Genomic DNA, 8,441 nt, shown 5'->3' on the forward strand with positions numbered 1-8,441 from the left:
CGCCTACCATCCTCGCTGCTGCGCCGCCATCCTTGCCTTCCAACAACCGCCATCCTCGCCTTCCAACAACCGCAGGAATGAGGAAGGTTGCTGCCGGCAGACGCATGAAAGGTTTTATCCTAATCCCCGATTTCCTACTGCATCGTGAATGTGGCTATGCCTGTATGCTTTACGTTATGGGTTCCCTCTCCCCAATGTTAGTTCCTGTCAGTACTCTAGCTAGGTTTTGGTAGTAGAGTTCGATCTAGCTTAATCCAATTTTGAAATGCTGAAAATTAGGGTACTTCAGTTTACAGTGCTTCAGTTTTCTTTATAGTCTATGCATGTACTTCTATTTAAGTTACAGTGCTTCAATTTTTGTTATATTTCTGCAACCAGTAATTAGTTTTCCCTCATTTCAGAATCAATAAATCCATATGAACTACAACGCCTCAGACTATGTATGAGGAACAAGGCACGGCTAGATGCACTAAACATACCTAGCACTGGGAACGAGTTCAACAATATTGTGGCTGCCTTGAAGGTCACAATGGCCTCAAAGAATAAAGTTGCTGACGACTCTGAAATGGAGTATGATCCTGGAAATGATAGTACCGATGAAGGAGAACAATCTGATGATGAAGCCCAGGTTATAACTGTCCTAACAATTCTTAAAGCCTTACCATGTTTTTATTCTCTAATATGAATTAATTGTTTCCTTCTGTTTATTGTAGTCTGCTCCGACCAGAACTGCAAAGAAAACAAGCTTAAATGACATGAACCCTGCTGACATCTCTCCATGTCCTCCTACAAAAAGATTGAAGCAGACAAGACATTATCCTGCAGCTGCACATCAAACTACTAGAGTCACAAGGTCACAAAAGGCATCGGAACCTGGTGCGTACGTACACCCTACATCTATCCTTCCAGCTAGTGTTTTCACTCCACCAGAATCACTTGCTAAGGGTGTCGACAGCACACAGAATACTGCTCAAGGTAAGATCAAACAAACTTGTTTCTACTGTTTCATTATTACCTTCACAAAGTCTGATCTTTTACTTCCTTCTATTTTTTAATAGATGCAACTCAGCAGCGAGATGATCAGGTCGCATTGCCAAATGAAGAACATACACAAGGTTATATCAAATATGGTGCTTTGTATTGTTTCTTTATTGCCTTCATTTACATAAAGTCTAAGCATTTACTGTCTTTATTTCGGATGATGCCATTCCCCAGCAAGATGCTCAGGGTGCACATGATCAGTGTGTGCAGCATGATAATGAAGTACAGATTGAAGGCAAGTGACTCAACTATAATATCTTGCCAATGTTCTTTTCTTCGCAATTTTGCATCAATATCTAATTGCAAAATTATCTTTATACAGAGAGAGACAGATGCATAAGGGGAACAAATATGGGAAAGGGTCTCCAAAAGATAACTCGTTCTAGACGTGCCAAGTTGCCTTTGGTGATCAAGGAGGGGAAGACAAGGCCATCGGTGCCTCTTATTGCTGCAAAGTTTGCAACTGAGTCCAACATCTTAGTCAGAAACCATTTACCTGTGTTCCCACATTGGAAGGAATACAAGAAGCAAACTCAAGTTCTTGATCAATTCATGGGAGGTCTTAAAGTTAAGTACAGACTTCAAGCATCTCTGCTTGTTTCATTACTTGGTACTATTTCAAATTTGATAATGCTTATCATGCAACTTTGTATTCTTTGCTTGCAGTTAAAATTTGATATGGACAAGAACGATTGTGGCAGAACCAACCTGAATTATACCGGTTCAAGTACGCGAGTCCACTCCCGAGGGCTCCAACGTGCTTCAAACGGTATAATCCCTTGGCCTGTCGGGTAACGTCCCGATAAACCACCGATACACAGGATCAAATAAGGTTACCTCACACGAAGGTGAGTCCAGAGATACAGTCACCATCATATTTTACATCACAAGGAATTATATTACAAGAGTTCCTAAAAGAAGTACAAAGTTTCAGGTTTAGAAAAACTATTACAAACTGTTAAAGCTACGACTTTTGGCAGCGGAAAACATACGTGATGATTTACAACACGTCATCAAGATGGATGTCATGCTAAGCCCTGGCACGACATCTCTCGGGATCATCAGTGTTGGCCGGGGACGGATCCCATTCCACGGACCAACCTTCTGAAAGAGCACAGGGCCATGACAGGGAAAGAGTAGGGTCTTCAAAGGCTTTACCTGAAAACATAAAACTAGCAAGGCTGAGTATACTAATACTTAGCAAGGCTTACCCGTTCATGGTATACTTAGCCATGTAACTAGACTTATGAAAGCTTATAATGGTTCTGGGTTTAATTTCAGCTGAAAAGCAATAAAAGTAGATCCTTAATTTCAACTTTTAGCTTTCAGGTTCTATGTGATTATCCATTCTAGATAAGCTCTTATAACTAAGCAAGCATGGTATATCCTTTAGCCAAACATCATCTTTGATAACCATAAAGTTGCTCTTGTTACTCTATGTGACAAAGGGATCAAGCAGTCTCAATCTTTGTGAGAAGCGGACGATTCTGAATCGAATTTCCAACCTTGCAAGGTAAACCTAACTCACACGCTTGGAACACCAAAGGGCCGTTCCGAAGCAACCGTTTGCCTTTCATTCCGACTCGTGGACAGGTCCACCACAAGCGACTGCAGGACCATACGCACTTCCAAAGTGCAGGACATACGTCTGTAGCGCGACTACAAAACACGTACTCCTGGTTGCCCTTGCAACACGTATTCCCACACATCGAACTTAAGTAACCAGAAGAAGCAAGACGAGTGGTGGGAGGTATGTCCACTCCTCGGGCCGATTGGTTACTAGGCTTGCCGCTTACCCAAAACTCACGGCATGTGGTTAGTACTTTCAAACGCTTAACCCCGATTGGCACACACCGCGACCTTATCAATTTCAACAACACAGACGGGGTATCACCTCAACCATGATACCTCACAAAACTCCCGTCCGTCATCCTTATAGTGATAACAGGAATGTAAACATTACAACTCCTATATCGCGCGAGTGACAGGAAATCACCCGACTTCTACCGGTCCTATTAGCAGAGCATCTATTCGATGTGAACTCAGGTGCAATACATTGGTTCCTAGGATTCATGCATCTAGGGTTTCGTCTCAACTCTTAGACTTAATGCAAGGTATAATATAAGTATAAGAATGCATAATGTAGTAATTTGAAATACTGGGTTATGCACCGGGGCTTGCCTTTACTGGTGGGACTGAAGTTAGAGATGTCAAAATCTTCCGAACTTTGGTTCGAGGCTTCAGTTAATCCCTTGGTGATGTTCATTTGGTCTTCAGGAAAATCCTTTGTAGACTCCTAGGAGATTCGTAGGTACTATTTGCAGAAGTAGTCGTATCTACATGCAATGCAACATTACATTCAAGGTGTGCACATAAAACTATCTTACTTCACAATACAGTTGCAATCCAATACTCATTTAACATACCACTCATATAACAACCAGAAAGATCTGAACTAAACCTAGACAGAACTATAGGGGAACAACTAATTAGAATCGGCTACTTGTTGAGGGTTACAACAGAGCCGATTGGAAACAACGGGGGTTTAGCTGATTGACGTTCTTAGGTCATACCCAATAGAGGCGTGTCTATTGTGTTAGCTCATTGATCTAGGGTGGTGTGCTTTGGCTTGTATAGCCGATTAGAGTGTGGTTGAGGGTGTGTGATTGATAGGCATATAGCCGATCTCTCAGTCGATAAATCGGCTGATAAAAGTGTGTGGATAAAGATGGGAAAACTAAAGATTGATCGGCTCTATTTGACCGATATGGAGAGCAACTAAAATCGGCTTGGATCGGCCGATAGCAAGAACCCTAAGATCATGTGCGTATCTTCGATACATCGCCTATGTGTAGCCGATGTAGGACAGAAGAAAAGAATTGTATCGGTAGTAGCCGATATTAGAAAGATAACAACCGTATCAATTAACCAGTCGATGGTAGAAGCATATCAAAAGAAGTGCATCGGCTGACAGCTGTTACACAGAAACATCTTAGACTTAAAAGAAACGATGCTTAGCGGCTGAGCTGACAGCCGACACTGAAGTATAGCTGCCGAGATGTATTGGCTAAGCAACAGATGCACATGAACTAACAAAGATTCTTATATGAAAAGGACCTTAAGAAGACTAAAATCAAGACAAGGACAATGTCTTGATGGCAGAGATAGGAACACTCGTGTGAAAGGATTAACTAGACCTCACACCTTTCTGCCTAAGACATTTATCCTATGATTAACCCTTTAGCTACAATACATGCATACAATTCAAGGTATAAATAAAGCATTCATTTCCTAGTATTCAACCTAGATCACAAATCAAAGATTTCAATTCAAGATCATAACATAAAACTTGTAAACGTTCATTGATTTGAAATAAAGAAAGTTCTGGAAATCTTATAGAAAACACCCTAGAACTTTCTAAATCAAAGCATTTAAGTCCCTAGTCAGGGAAAACAAAGAATGGAAAGGTAACGACGATATTCCGATAAAGGAGTCGCCGGCATTAAGAAGATTCAGTGAATCAGGGCAAACCTTGGGGTAGCCTTGACTGTGGAAGAGAATGGGCGGAAAGTGAATTCCCACAATGAACAGAATCGACGATGAGAAGAACTCGACGGTGACGAGATTTTGTGGGTGACGAAGAAGCTTGCCGGGAATTGCAGTGGGTGGAAGATAACCGGAGAGACATTCCTCACGTGATCCGTGGCGACGATAGTTGGCTTTTAATCTGCTCGCGTGTGGCCCGTTGCCTTGCACGCACACACGCCTGCGGAATCGAGCCGAGCCGGCCACTAGCAAAACTCTTCCGCTCGCACTCGCGAACGCGCCGGTTCAATTCCGCTCGGACCTCCGGGTTCTACAACTCCGTCGTTCTCCCCACCTGTTGTGACGCTATTAGGGCCGGCCTACCACCACCGCCGGTCATGCGCTGCGCGTCAAATCTGCGCTGCTGTTTCTGCCTTGACCGCCTCGTGCTGCTGCTCCTCTGTTCTCTTGCGCGTGCCTCTGTTGCACGCACGTCCACTCCTCGCTACTCCTCTTCCTCCTCATCTGCTGGACCCACGTCGCCCCGGCCTTGTCGCGCCGCACCTGCATACCGTTGCCCTGCACAGTTACTTCTCTTCTCCTGTTACCGGACCCACGCTTGCTCCGGCTTTGCCGTGTCATTCCCGCGCATGCCCGAACCACGTGCGTTCTCGACCCGCGTCACGTCTTGGTTACACCGCCCGTCTTCTGCTCGCACGCTGCCACACCGGTCCTCTTCTGCTCGCGCGCTGCCATGCCGCGAGGTTCGCTCCAGCGCCGCCTGGCTCGTGTGCTGCTCACGCGTTTGCTCCACGCCTCCCGCACGCCCGCGCAGCGCTCGCGTCTGCCGCTGCGAGTTCCTGCGCTGCCAGTCCCTTGCCGCTCGCCTCCGTCCAAACCCAGCGCCGTCCCCTAGTGCTGCCTCCGTGCTCCAGCGCCGTTCAAGCTGCTCCTGTGTCGCGCTGCTAACTCCCGCGCTGGACCCAGTACCTGCCGCGCCACCACCTGCCACGGCCTTGTTCTGGCGCCGCACCCACACGTCGCCGGTGCCAGCCCACAGCTTCTGCGTCTGCACAGCCCGCCGCTTGGGTCTGCTCTGCTCCGCCTGCTTTTTCGCACTGCGCGCCACCAGCACCTGCGTCGCGCCCATGCCGAGCCACCGCTCTGCGCCGCCGGCGCCCAGCGCCTGCTCCAGCTCGCACCGCGCGCTCGCCCGACCTGCCGCGCTCACGCGCCCGCTCGCGCCAGCTGCGCGCCCCTGCCCGCGCTGTGCCGCATGCCGCCAGCTCGCTGGGCACGCGCGCGCCTACTCCTGGGCCGAGCCGCGTCCACCTCCTGCGCGCCAGCGCGCCTCCACTCGCCCGCGTGCACGTGCTCGCTCCCGTGTGCCTCCGCTCGCTCGCGCGCGCTCCGTCCTGGGCCCGCCAGCTCGCTCCGGGCAGCACGCCTCCGCCCGGGCCCCGCTCTGGCGCCGCGTCGCTCCGGCTCCCACGCGCTAGCCGCGCCGCCACGCCAGGGCTCGCGCACACCACGCTGCGCCTGACCGCCCGCCGCCTGTGCTGAGGAGAGGAAGAGAGGCAGGGGAGAAAGAAGATGCAGCTGCCAGTGGAGGAAGAAAAGAAGTAGACGCCAGGGAGAAAAGAAATAGAGGAGAAAGGGAAAATAGACTTCCCAAGGACTTATGCGCAATTTCAGAAAACTGCAGGGACCTTTCTATAAAGCATAGTTTCTCATCAATCTAAAACCCAAATGAAGAAATGCCCAAAACGAAAGTTGGAGAGTTTTTCAAACTCTACAACATTGCTTTAGGGCCCAAGTTCAAAAACTCAAAACTTATTTCTTTACAAGTGAAATTTTGAACAAAGATTGGATTTGAATTACTTTTGTCCTAAAGAGTATAACTTTATAAAATCCAGGACCTAAATGCAAGCATTTATGACACGTTATGATGACCGGATAGACTCGTCATAATGATTGGATAGACATGTCATGATGACTTGCACTTTTTACACTTTAACCCTGAGTAACTTTGAAAATTACTGTTGTAAATCAAATACTTGCATAAAAGGACTTGTACTTTTATAAAATTACATAAACACCCTTATTTTCACAACTTTACCCAAAATTTTTACATATTTCAACACACACATTTCAATGAAACTTTTGGATAAATATATATTTTACAAGGGATAAAATAAGAAAAACATGTTTACAAAACCACCTTTCACTTATTTTGAAATTACCCTTATCCAAATACATTTTGCAAAAACAACCCTAGGTTTTTTGTAATTACAAAAATACCCTTTTTATTTGCACTTTAAATTTTCAAAAGCTTCACACAAACACACACAAGCTTTACACTCACAAGCACATACTTCACACTAACAAATAAATGTCTAGCATTACAAGTATATGAACTGTCACAACGATGGTTCAGTTAAACATGCTTGTGGCCGTATGATGCAGTCTGCAATTCGCCAACAACGATACAGGTTAAAGAAGAAGTATTTTACACCGTTTCCACTCCATTTGGTTCCAAAGACTTCTCCTGTGAAATCTCTAACTGATGCACAGTAGAATGCTCTTGTTGAACATTGGAAGAACCCCAAAAATGTGGTATGTTATTATCTGAGGCTGAACTTTTAATTCTCTGTGAATAAATATATGGGTATGGGATGCATTACTAACATCTCTTGGATGTAGGAAACTGGTGACAAGAACAAAATCAACTGTAGTCAAGTTAAGTTTCATCAGGCAACTGGATCGCGCAGCTTTGAAGTGCACTTAGAAAACCTGGTACAATACACATCTCTATTTTCACCTCTTAGTTATTTCCTGTAATTTGAGGGAAGTATGTGAGTTTACAGTTGTCTTTCCATATTGTCTTGTAGGGCGATAAGTACAAAGATGAGGAACCGAATGCATTTGATTTGTTCAAAGACTTCCACTACAGTAAGAAGAAAGGCTATGCACCTGCTGTCCAGTCTGCTATTGTAAGTATTATCACTCTTATTGCACTATTTCTTTTTGTTGGTACTTGTACACCGTTAACAAATAACCTATTTAACTTTCTTGAACTTGTAGAATGAATTGGAGAACAAGCTTTTAGAATCTACAGATTCTCAAAATGAACAGCTTGCAGTGAATACTATAGTAGCTGAGTTCCTTGCTGAGAAAACCAAGAACAACCGATTTCTTCATAATGTGGGCTTGGCCAAAGTTCAGCGTACAGCAAAAGCTCAACAGCTTGAAGAACAGCTAGCGGCAGAGAAGAGTGCTAATGCTGAGCTACAATTGCTTGTCTCCAAACAAAAAGAACAACTTGATGTGCTGGCTATGAAGTTTCAGGAATCAGAACAAGCGAGGATCAATGACAAGGTTGAGACTGATAAAAAACTGGAGGTTCTTCTTAGTCGTCTTCAAAGTTCTTGAGAACATATTTCCTGTGTTATCTATATGTTGTTGTGGGGCACTTTTGGACATGTGATGTTTGCACTAAACCATGTTTATTTTGTGTGGGGCACTTTTGGACAAGTGCTGTTGGGTTAACTGATGTATGAACCTACTTGTGATGTATGGACCTAATTTCTGCTGTTAGTGTATGGAGCTAATTTCTGCTTATGTCTTGTTAACTAATTGATCATTCCTTTTGCAAATATTAAGAATGACATTACTCAATTTAATAAAGGGGCTGAAATTTTTTTTATGCCTTATTGAAATGGACCTAAATGTTGGCCAGCCTCTATGAAATGAACCGGATTCCCGAATCGAGGAATCCGACTCCCTGTATCGTCATGATAGTCCCTGGATCAAGCGCTATCACATACAGAACTCATTTCAGGCATAATATCATAGTCATACTCATTGTGAGGTCA

Source organism: Panicum hallii, unplaced genomic scaffold (assembly GCF_002211085.1).
Source record: "Panicum hallii strain FIL2 unplaced genomic scaffold, PHallii_v3.1 scaffold_59, whole genome shotgun sequence".
Taxonomy (NCBI): domain Eukaryota; kingdom Viridiplantae; phylum Streptophyta; class Magnoliopsida; order Poales; family Poaceae; genus Panicum; species Panicum hallii.